Raw genomic sequence first — 11114 nt, forward strand, 5'->3', positions numbered from 1 at the left:
CTGCAGGTGACTAGACCCCCCCTAGGAAATTCTGAGTAAGTTACAGTTTCACATCTTGAGCAGCTTAAGTGACTGAGGCCACAGAAACAGATAAAATAACCTCTCAGAGTTTCATGCAGTCTTGTTAGTTTTCAATAAAATTTCTGTTGCTTTTATTTAACAATAAAATTTCTGCTGGTTCCGTTAGGACCAAAGCTCGTCTTCAGACTTCCGCTGTGTAGCCTACCTTTGCCCTCTTGAGGGCAGCATCTCATCGCCACCGACTGTCTCAGCCACTGAGCCGTCTGGACACCGGGAACTCATGTCGTTTTTTCTCCTTCAGGCAAGCTCAGTTCCCCCTGTTAGGGTAGCTGGAATTTCCATACAATTAACTCCCTCTTATAAATATTCCTGTGGAGTAACTCTGCCAGCACCCTCCTCCGACCTCACCTGCTCCCCGTCGCAGGGCCCCTCCTGTAGTGTCTCCCCCGGGAAGGCCTCTTCCTCCACCGTCTTCCCCCTCATGTCCTCTCCTCCTGGGGGGACGGACTCCTCCTATTCTGCTCTCTTCTCAACACCACCCCCTTGCTGATCCCCTCCCTGGTCTCTCCTCTCATCCCACGTTACTTTCTTTGGCTTCAAGCATCTGTCACCATCAGAAATTATCCTGTTTCTGAGCAGAATGTCACATGGCGGGAGCAGGGCTTCGGGCCCAGGTTCCAGAGCGGCGCCTGCACGTAGCGGACCTTTAGTTAACATCGTCGAGTAAGTGTGTGAACACGTGAGCGAAGGGCGTAGCCCAGGACAAGCTGAGCAGAGGGGATAGACGATGTGGTGTTGCTCGGTCACGTTCCTCAGTGAAAGGATGGCCTGACGCTGGTGCAAATGGAAGTGTTGTCCAAAGAGGATGAGTTCAAGCCCCAGTACAAACAGCTCTAACGCAAGAGAGAAAATGGCACACGCGGCCCAAGATGGTGCGAAAAGCCTGCCCTGGGAGCTCAGAGCCGAGAAGGACACTTACCCACGCCTTTCATTACTGCTCAGGCAGCGCGCTGACTGCGCGGCAGAGAACAGTTGGCTGGTTGTAGAAGGGACCCAGCGTGTGACCCGCTTGAGACAGCGGTCTCTCGAGGTAGACCTCAGGGCCCTGCGCTTGGTCTCCCTGCACTTCTGCATCGCCCTCTCACGAGCGAGCCACACAGAGGCACAGAAGGACGCTCAGGGTAAACTTGCAGCAAGCGCAACCCTGTTGTCGGGGATGACAGAGCCGAGACTCAGAAGAGCTCCACTGGCTGATGTGTCATCTCAAACCAACACAAAAAACGTCACAAAGAGAATGCAGGTGTTTTAGACGCAGATGTTAAGAAATCAGTTTTGCAAATACCAGAGGTGAGAGGCCTGTTTCATAGCAGTTCACGTGAGACAAATTCTGAAATTGTAATTGACCACAAACTCAACATTCACCAGTATGGTTATGAAGGCCTTCGTATGAATGGAAGGAGGCGGTCCAGCTTCAGTGAGGGCCGTTCCACTGCCCCGCGCTCCGGCCTGAACTGTTCAGAGAATGGCTTTCAGATGCGGGAGCCACAGATACTCAGAGGGGGACGAGAGGGATGTTCCACAAGGAATTTTGGAAGGAATTGGACTGGCTTAATTTAAAGAGGGTAGGACGGAAATGGGGAGGGAGACCATGATGCGGGTGACTCGGCGTGCCGGCTTCGAGGGCAGCCTCCGCGGTATGAGCCCTGGCCCGCCTGCTACGGGCTGAGTCCCTCGGGCAAGTATCTCGCACCCTCAGTGTCCCAGATGCCTCATGTATAAACAGAGAGTGATGGCAGCCTCCTCAGGGGTGGGTGGGTTCCACGCAGCATCTCTAAGCTCTGGAAGCACTGCCAACAAGGCACCCGGGGTGACAGCAGTGCCCAGCGCAGCGCACAAGCCCCGTGGCTGGGCTGGCTGGGGAGACTTAGGCCCTGACGCTGCCTCGGGACTGGTGTTTAGGATGTGATGACAGGAAATGTGCCACTGACGAGAGAATCTGTCTCAGGAAGCACAGCCTCTCACTCCACCCACTGGCGACCCGTTGCACAATTGATGACAGTGAACCTCCTCTGGGTGCAGGCCTGGTGGGGCTGGGACGACAGGCTCTGCCCCGGCTGGGGTGGCCTGGAGCTGAGCCCGGCGCCAGGGATCCCTGCCGGGGGGCAGCCCTCAGCACCCTCCCCCGCCTCTTCTGACATTTCCTTCACTAGAAACAAAGAATGCAAACAGAACAAAGCATGTAACCCACGCTCTCATTCCCTGAGGCTTCTCTTCTGAGTAAATTTCCTTACTTCCGGCCGAGCTCACAAAGGTGTCTCTGTAAAGCTTTTTGAATCCGCAGCTCGTCCACATGGAGGCAGGGCGTCCAGCTGCGAGGGCACCGCGTCACCTGTTACTGTCTGCATGCTGCCAGCCGGCACCGGCTGGGGTCCTGCGATTCACTTGGCTCCAACACTCGCTGCCCGGTGCTGGGCAGACCCCACAGCTAGGGGTTCCCCGGCTGCAGGCACCAGTCAAAAGTCCCAGCTTCCCACCTGTCCTCTGACTAAATTCGGGGGTTCCCGCAGCCCCTCCTCAGTGTCCGTCGTTCTCCAGGACGACTCACGGAGCTCAGGAAGGTGCTCGGCTTACTCCTACCGGTTTATCGTGAAGGACACAGCTTGGGAGCAGCCAGACGGGAGGGAGGCACAGGACGGGGGGTGGGGGTGGGGAGGGGGCTCCCGTGCCCTCCCTGGGACTCCCCTCCCAGAACCCCGATGTGTCACTAACCCAGAGACTCTCCAAATCTCAGTGTTCAGGGTTTTTCTTAAACCAAGGCCACTTGATTGAACTCAGTCCCCAGCCCCTCTCCCTCCCCCAGAGATCTTTGTGGCGGAGGTGGGGGGGGGTACAGGGCACCTGAAAGTCCCCACCTTTCCGGGCTTGGTCTTCTCAGTGGGGACAGCCCCTCCCGTGACAGTAGCCAGTGAGGCACTTTAGTCTCGTAGAAGCAAGTGTACGTGAAGGGGTTCCTCACAGGTAACCACACACCTGTCACTCAGGAATTCCTGCAAGTTTCAGGAACGGGGACAAAAACCAAATCTATTTTGCCTACATCACATATAAACCCACAGATGACCTGGCTCTTCCTGATGCTGACATCACATGCGGTCAGCAGGCACTCCCAACTGAAGGGGCTGAAAACTCATGAAAGCGTGACTTGAAAGTCTACTGTCGGACAGCAGACATCCCTCTGGGGCAAGAGGCTCTGGCCCAAAGGTGCCCGCTTGGCTAACAGCAAGCACAGCCCAGCAGGAGCTCTCTCTGCGGCGGCCTCTCTGGCCACCCCATCACATAGCTCACGGTGCTCGCCCTCTTCACACAGCGTGGCCCTGTCCTTTGCAGTGAAGTGATGGGTTTACTCCCCAAGCGAAGCCTCCGGGATGGTGCTTCCCGGGGGTCTCCGTGTCCACAGCATCCTGGGAGCCTTCGCCACTTCCTCAAGACATCTCCCGAAGAAGCCAGGAGGTGCGTGCTGAGGACAGTTGAGTTTCTCAGGCTGGGAGGTGGGAGTGGGGAGGAACCCAAAGGGCAGTGCTGAGAAGCAGAGGGTGCTTGCAGAGGGGCGCCTGCTGTCACCCTCCCGGGCTCTTGGACTCTCTAGTCAGTAGGGACTGCTGAGAGGCCAGATGAGGAGCTCAGGCAGGGTGTGCCGGGACTCGTGCCACAGCACTGGGAGCAAGAGCAGGGAACGGGGCGAGCTGGCCCTGCGAGCGCGGCGGGGCAGACTGGCCGGCGGGGCTCACAGCCCGGGAGAGGGCGTGCCAGCCGCCGGGAAGGCGGGCGTCTCCCTCACCCCGCAGCTGGCAGCTGGAACTCAAAGGACAGACCCCGGTATCGCTTCCTTTGCTCCCACGGGAAGTCTCTGCATTAGCTTTTTGTTTCAGGGCTGAGCTCTGAGGGAGGAAGCAGCCTGTGGCAGAAAATAAATAATTCCACCATCGGAATGAAAATGAAAAACGGCAGTGCCTGCCTTCTATCAAGAGGCCCCGCGACCCACCCGGCGGAGCTGGCGCCCTGGCCTCCGGCTCCTGGCTGGAGTGCCTTTCTTCCCTCCTCCCTGCTCGACCACTTTTCCCCTGTTTTCCCTTCTGAGCAATAAAGCAGCCGCTCACATCAACCCTCTGCCTCTGCTGTGCAAATTCTTCCATAGCCGGTGGCCAGGATACGCACTTTGGTGGACGTCCTAATTTGGGGTCCCTCCACCCGCTAACAGTCCCTTAAATGGGGTGAGGGCTAGGGCAGACCGGTGGGTTGGGCCGAGGTGGGTGTGGCTCAGTGGTCTGCCCGCCCCCTTGGCGGGGCGTGAGCAGGGATCACGGGCAGTGCCTGCTTTTGCTCCCAACAACTCAGAAGTGGTTGGTTTGCGGCCTTTTGGTATCACATTGTTAACAACTGTCCCAACGGTACAGTCGAGCGTTATTTTTAGTCCCTTGTAGTTTCTTTGTATCCTGTTGGTCGAGGAGACATTTGTCCGGGCCCAGGCACTGCATCGAAGGGACCCAGGTCCCGGGCCCCAGCCTGTCTCACTGCTCAGGCGGATCCTGCTGGGGAGCCGGCAGCGTGTGAGGAGGGAGAGCTGCCCTGCCTAATGCACAGCAGGCTGCACCCTGAAGGTCTGACAGGCCGCTTGCCCAGCTTCGAGACAAGAGAAAGCTCGGAGTCGGATGCAGACTGCGGGTGTGGAGTGATGTTGCCCCGAGGTTCTAATTTGCGTTTCCCTGATGGCTGATGAGGTTGAGCGTCTTTCTATGTGTCTATTTACATCTGTAACCCTCTCCATCGATCCTGTATTTCACCCATTTTCTAACTGGAATTTTTGTTTTGCTGTTGGCTTTTGAGAGTTCTTTAGACATTCTAGACACAAGTCCTTTGTCAGATATGTAGTTTGCAAATATTATCTCCCCGGCTGTAGCTTGTTTTCTCATTTTCTTCACAGAATTTTCTGCAGAGGAAAAAAACGTTTTTAATCTGATGAGGTCCAGTTTATCAGTGTTTCCTTTTATGGGTTGTGCTTTTGGTGTTAAGCCTAAGAACATTTCATCTAGTTCCAGGTCCTGAAGATTTTTTCTTTGTTTCCTTTGTGAATGAAAAATACTGCAACCACATCAGTAAACAAAGAATGCTGAAACCAAGCCATCAGCGGCTGCCGCCACCCCCCAGTGGGGACATGTCTGCAGCCCGGCCTCCGCAGCCACTCACAACCGTGCCCTCTGAGGGCACTCAGAATAAGAAAGGACAGGACACTGGCCCAAGATAGCGAGGTGCTTGTCAAAGGGATGAATTCAGTGAGCCCAAATGTTTGCTTCCTCCCATACACAGAAAAGCACTAAATTCTTGAACTTGAGATGCCTGGTTTTCTTTAGCTAACAAGTAATCTTTTATTGTTCCAACTACCTGGTCTTTGTTGTAAAGCTCCTGTATATCCTAGCTCCTCCCCTACCTCTTCTGAGCAGTCCCTCTGAGCCACCTGAAGGGCTGTCATCCTGGCTCGAGTCCTCCCGCCAAATAAAACATAACTCAACTTTTAGGCTGAGCGTTTATTTCAGTCGACACCTTTTAAAAGTTTTCATAGTTTTATGTTTTGTGTGTAAGCCAGTGATTCACTTTGAGTTAATTTTTACATAAGATGTGAGAGTTAAGTCAAGGTCTGCTTTTGACCCGTGGAAGTCCAGTTGCTCCAGCACCTTTTGTTGGAAAGGCTCTCTTTCCTCTGTTAAATTGCTTTTGCACATGTGCCAGAAATCAGTTGGGCACATTTCTGTGGATGTGTTTCTGAGTTCTCTTTCCTGGGTCCATGCATCTGCCCCCCACCGATACCGCGCTGTCTTGGCGACTGCAGCTGGACAACAAGCCTTACCACTGGGCGGAGTGATTTTTCCCACTTTATTCTTATTTTTCACCTTTTGTTTAGCTATTCTAGAAATGCTGTCCTTTGCCTTTCTATATAAATTTTGAAATAAGTTTGTTTGTGTGTTCAAAAAGATCTTTTGGGGATTTTGATAGCAACTGTCCTAAACTGACAGATAACTGGGGAGAATTGGCTGTTTGCGGTGTCGAATCTTCCAACTCATGAACACAGCACGGCTCTCCATTTATTCAGATCTTCAATTTCTTTCATCAGCATTTTGCAATTTTCAACATAAGATCTTGTACATGTTTTATTAGATTTATACCTAAATACTTATTTCCTTTGACATGATTGTAAACGGTACTATATTTATAATTTTAGTTTCTACATATTTATTGTTATTATATGAAAATATTTTCTCTTTTTTTATGTAGACTTTGCACCTTGAGACACTGCTGAATTCACTTATTAGTTCAAGAGGGCTTTTTTTTTTTCGTAGATGCCTTTAGAGTTATTACACAGACAAGCACACCATCTGAATAAGTAAGAACAGTTTTACTCTCTGTTCCCATCCTGCACGCCTCTTATTTCTTTTTCTTACCTCATTGCACTGGCTAGAAATAGTATCTCTGTTTTTAGTTGATATGTCTCTTAAATCCCTTTCTCTTCTTAATAGACTTTTTGTTTTACAGTGGTTTTAGATTTATAGAAAAGGTGCAAAGACGGTACAGTTTCCCCTGTTGTTAGCACCTTACGTTAATATTGCACAGTTGTCACAACTAGTGAATCGATGTTGATGCATCATTTGCTGAAGTCCTTAATTTATTCGTCCTGGTTCGGTTCTCACCTGATGTCGGCCTTCTATCGCAGGACCTCAGTCCAGAGGTCACACTCACTTAGCATCCGCCTCCGTCAGCTGTGACAGCTACCCGGACTTCCCTTGTTTCTGACGGCCGTGGAAGCTTAGAAGAGCACCGGCCAGGTGTTTTTTCAGAATGCCTCCCCAGCTGGCATTTGTCTGACATTTTTCTCGTGGTGACACAGGGGTTATTAGCCTTTGGGAGGAAGAAGTGTCTCTTCGCATGACTTCCAGGGTACGTGTCATCTATCGACATGACTGTCACAGCTGATGTCCACCCCGATCACCTGGCTGAGGCTGTGGCTGTCAGGTTTCTCTGCTGTAACTCACCCACCAACTGTAAGAAACCTGGTCCCCACCATCCACAAACCGTGTAATTAGCTGTTCAATGAGTAACACCTCTGTCGGTCACAAGAGGATGCTGATAACAGGCGAGACATGTTTTCGAGTCACAGCTCCTCGGGTGAAACCCCGAAAACCCAGGCTGTGTTTCGGCCCCTTCGGTGCCTGGTCTCTGGGGCTGCTCAGTAGGCTCGGGCCTGAGTGTTAACCTTGCAGTTGACCTTGGAAAGTCTGGGTAAAATGCCAACATTCAAATGTTTTGGAATCCCCCCCCCCCTTCAAAAGCACACAGTTTCCTGTTTAGTTTTTAAAAATGAGTCTAAACCTTATTCTACAGAAATCAAACTTCTCCCCTCCCTGGGTGAGACAGTGCTCATAATTTCTTACAGTCTACAGTCTATCATGTTGTGAAATAAAATATGCATCTTATGGCAAGACAAGAAAAATTTAAACAAAAACTCTTCTCTGCCCTCTGCCCTTCTCTCCCCTTCCCCCAACACCGTGCACTGAGTATCTGCCTAAAGCACCCACCAAACCCCTCCCCCACTGGCAGGACCTGCTCCACCATAAAGAACAATATTCTCCTAGAATCAACAAGACAGCTCCTCAAAGGTAACGTTCCATCTCGATTCGTGTGAGGGGCCACGTGAACCACCAGGATGACACAGACCTGGATTGTGCAGACTGTCAGTAACGCATCATCTGATGTCCAGCCCTCTGTCTCAAAACACTTATAAACCTGTACCTTGACGTCTACCCAGCGGAACAGAGATGTCATTCCTGGCTTTTAATCCTCAAATTTGGCTTGAATAAAAATTCTCGTTTCTTCTTAGATGGACTGATTAGTTTTTTCATCAGCAGCATTTACGTGGTGTCCAAATAGTCTAAATCGCCTTGTCTCGTGTTTCGTGTAAAGTCTGTGCTTAAAGATTCTGGGCCGTGAAGGGGACCAGCTCAGACGGCCAACGCCGAGCAGGAGTCCTGACCGAGCGCCGTCTCCATTCCTTTTGCTGCCAAAATGCTTCAGACTCATTTTCAAGCTGTTTGAACAGCCGAGGCATCTCTACCTGGGACCTTTATCCCGAGAGCAGAGGACAGGAAGTTGTCACTACGAGATGAATGGGTAGGTGGCCTGAGGCACAGGGGGGTTTCATGAAGGTCAAGGTGTGAGTGGGGACAGAGGACACTCAAGGGACAGGAGAGGCACTCTGTGGAGAGGAGGCTGGAGGACCGCGGGTGAAGAGCCATTTGCTCCTCCAAATCTAGAACAGGCGTTTTCTCTCTAAGCCCAAATTACAGTCCGCTCCTGCTCTCCTGCCAGGGTGCCACAGAGCATCCTAAGTCAGTCTGAAAATAAAGCAAAAATGCACAAATCACTTAAGTTCTGAGCTCGGAATTTCAGACGAGCACCTTTATTGGAGGGTTGCCCCTGCTGGGGGCTGAGGTCAAGTTCACGCACACTGTGATGGAAGAGGGGAGGCCAGCAGAGCAGTGGAGGGGAGTGGAGGGACGTGGCTCCCACGGGAGCAGAGTGCTCGAGATCAGAGGCAGCCGCCCCGGGAGGCCTGTGCGCCCCACACCTCAGCCGGCCCCCCAGGAGCCATCCTGACTGACCGCCACCGAGGACTGTGCGCTACCGTGGACAGGAACAGCTCTGTCCTGGACGACACTCCGGAAGAGTCGGCCTTGGCTTGTCGAGGGCTCGGTAATCCCCAAACTGCCCAGAGCAGACCCCCAGCTGCAGTTCTCTGCCCGGTCCCTTGCTCCTGGCTTTGTCCACCCCTGAGCTTCTCATTCACGAGCTCCTCCTCCACCTGGAAGAAGAGAGGAGCGGGCCCTCGGGTCCCCGGGCGGGCCACGCACTGCTGCCCACGGCCGACCCAGATGTGGCAGCCAAGTCCCTGCCCCTGAGGCAGCGCCCTCGGGTTCAGGCCAGGCCAGGCCAATATCGCTTTTTGAGTTTAAGAAGAAGAAGGAGAAGGAGATGGAGGAGGAGGACGAGGAGCAGAAATGTTAAGCATTTCAGTATGTCCTAAAATTTTGCATTTGACAAACGGATGCTCCTCACAGTGCAGCGCCATCTAGCGGTGCCCTCGCCGCGGTAACCGTGGGACCAGTGAAACTTCGTTGTGGGGTCTCTGTTATGGGATGTGAGCTTAAGTTTCATAATTAAAGGACTTGGGGCCATCTTTTCACTGTGGCTCTACATACAATCTCATTACACAATCATGTCAAGACTTTGAGGCCCAAGAGAAGAGGCCCCAGGCCAGAAGATCTCAAGGCCTAGAAACGACACCAGGTCCCCAAGGACCCTGATGTCAGCAGCCATCGGTCACCTGGGGCCTGCAGGAAAGTGTTGATTTCACTGTCAGCCGCAGGGCAAAAGGAGCTGAAGGTCAAGCACACTCAAGTTTCATCAGTCGGAGGGAACCCCCTCTAGTTCCCTCGTCATCTTAAACCCACAGCTGGTTGATGATGACAGTCAAGCTGATTTCAAATAACGGATTAGTCACTGCTTTCAAATAATTAGTAATTAGTTTCAAGTTTATGTATCACCAGCTACTCCGAATCTATCCGTGAATTGCTGGGTAGCTGATGGTGAAGTGGTCCTGCCCCAGGTCTCAGGCGAGTCCCTGGGACGGGCTGCCGAGCGAGGCGCGCAGGAAAGGGTTCAAGAACAAGCCACGGCAGAGTGAAGGCAGATTTACTCAGAGAGACGCGCCGTCCACAGACAGAGCGCGGGCCACCTCAGAAGGCGAGAGCGCGCGCGGGCGTGCAGGGCGGTCGGTCTTGACGGGCTCGGGAGCTCCGTATGCTGACAAGTGGGAGGGTTATTCCAGCCACTTTGAGGAAGGGGCGGGGGTTCCCAGGAGCTGGGAACCAGCCACCGCCCAGTTTTTGACCTTTCACGGTCAGCCTGGGAGCTGTGATGGTGCCCCTTGCAGTGTCATTTAGCAGCTAATATATTATGATGAGCGTATAATGAAGCTCAAGTTCTGCTGAGGTCAAATCTCCCGCCACCTTGGGCCTCAAGGGCCACCGGGCGTTAAGCCTTCCACCGTCTGGGGCCGAGTCGGTTCTAACCCATCTACGTCGTGTCCTCACTGGCTGTGCCCTGCCCCCTTCCCTCTTGTCTCACTAAGAGGGTTTGTCCTTGGTACATTTTCTTCCACCTCAAAATGAAAATGAAACTTGCCCCAGAAATTTGTGCTGTGGTAAAAGGGTCAAAGAGCTTATGCAAGGAGGGAGCTAACTGTGTGCTATTAGATTGTCACCAAAGGGCAACTAACCTTCACGGAGAATGAGAGCCAAGGCACCTCCACGGCGGGCAGGGGTGAGAAGCCTCTGGTCACTGTGCTTACATGGACACTCTTCCTAAGGAGCCCAGGTTTTGGGGTAAAACCAACAGTGGGATGTGTTTGAAGAGTGTCTACCAGCCTGTGACGCAGAAAAGGAAGTCCCCTAGGAGCAGAGAGGCTGCTCTCCGACTCTGACAGATGCTCTGGAAGCACTGGACGGGTCCCAGGATGTTCTACAAAGGAAGGAACACCGGTCGCGCTGTGCGGCGTCTGGCGGGGGATAGGACCGCAGGCTCCGGGCAGGGTCTGGAGCCGCAGAGGGACGCTGTCTTGCTGGAAGCAGAGGATAGGTGATGTGGAAAGAGCGTCCGTCCACTGATGGGAGCCCAAGCCAGGCTGGAGGACCCTGATCCCTGAAAACAATGAGCCAAGAAGGAACACAAATGCCTCTCTGAAAAGGGTTCCCAAGGGAGGATGTGGAGAAACTGGAACCCTGTGCGCTGTTGCTAGGAATGTGAAACGGTGCAGCCCCTGTGGGAAACAGTATAGCAGATCCTCAAAGACTTAACTAGAAGTACCATATGATCCAGCCATTCCACTTCTGGGTATGATCCCAGAAGAATAGAAAACAGGGTCTTGAAGAGGTATGTGTGCACCTGTGTTCACAGAAGCATTAATCACAACAGCCACGGAGGGAAAGCAA

General features: G+C 52.7%; 1 long non-coding RNA gene across 1 annotated transcript; it reads left to right on the forward strand.

Annotated features, from left to right (window-relative positions):
• Positions 1 to 2741: 2741 nt before the first annotated feature.
• LOC116658149 lies at positions 2742 to 4180 on the forward strand. The gene is made up of 2 exons (XR_004313331.1): positions 2742 to 3528; positions 3948 to 4180. It is a non-coding gene; the product is annotated as an uncharacterized LOC116658149 (long non-coding RNA).
• Positions 4181 to 11114: the final 6934 nt, after the last annotated feature.

This window comes from Camelus ferus, chromosome 20, assembly GCF_009834535.1.
Source record: "Camelus ferus isolate YT-003-E chromosome 20, BCGSAC_Cfer_1.0, whole genome shotgun sequence".
Lineage (NCBI taxonomy): Eukaryota > Metazoa > Chordata > Mammalia > Artiodactyla > Camelidae > Camelus > Camelus ferus.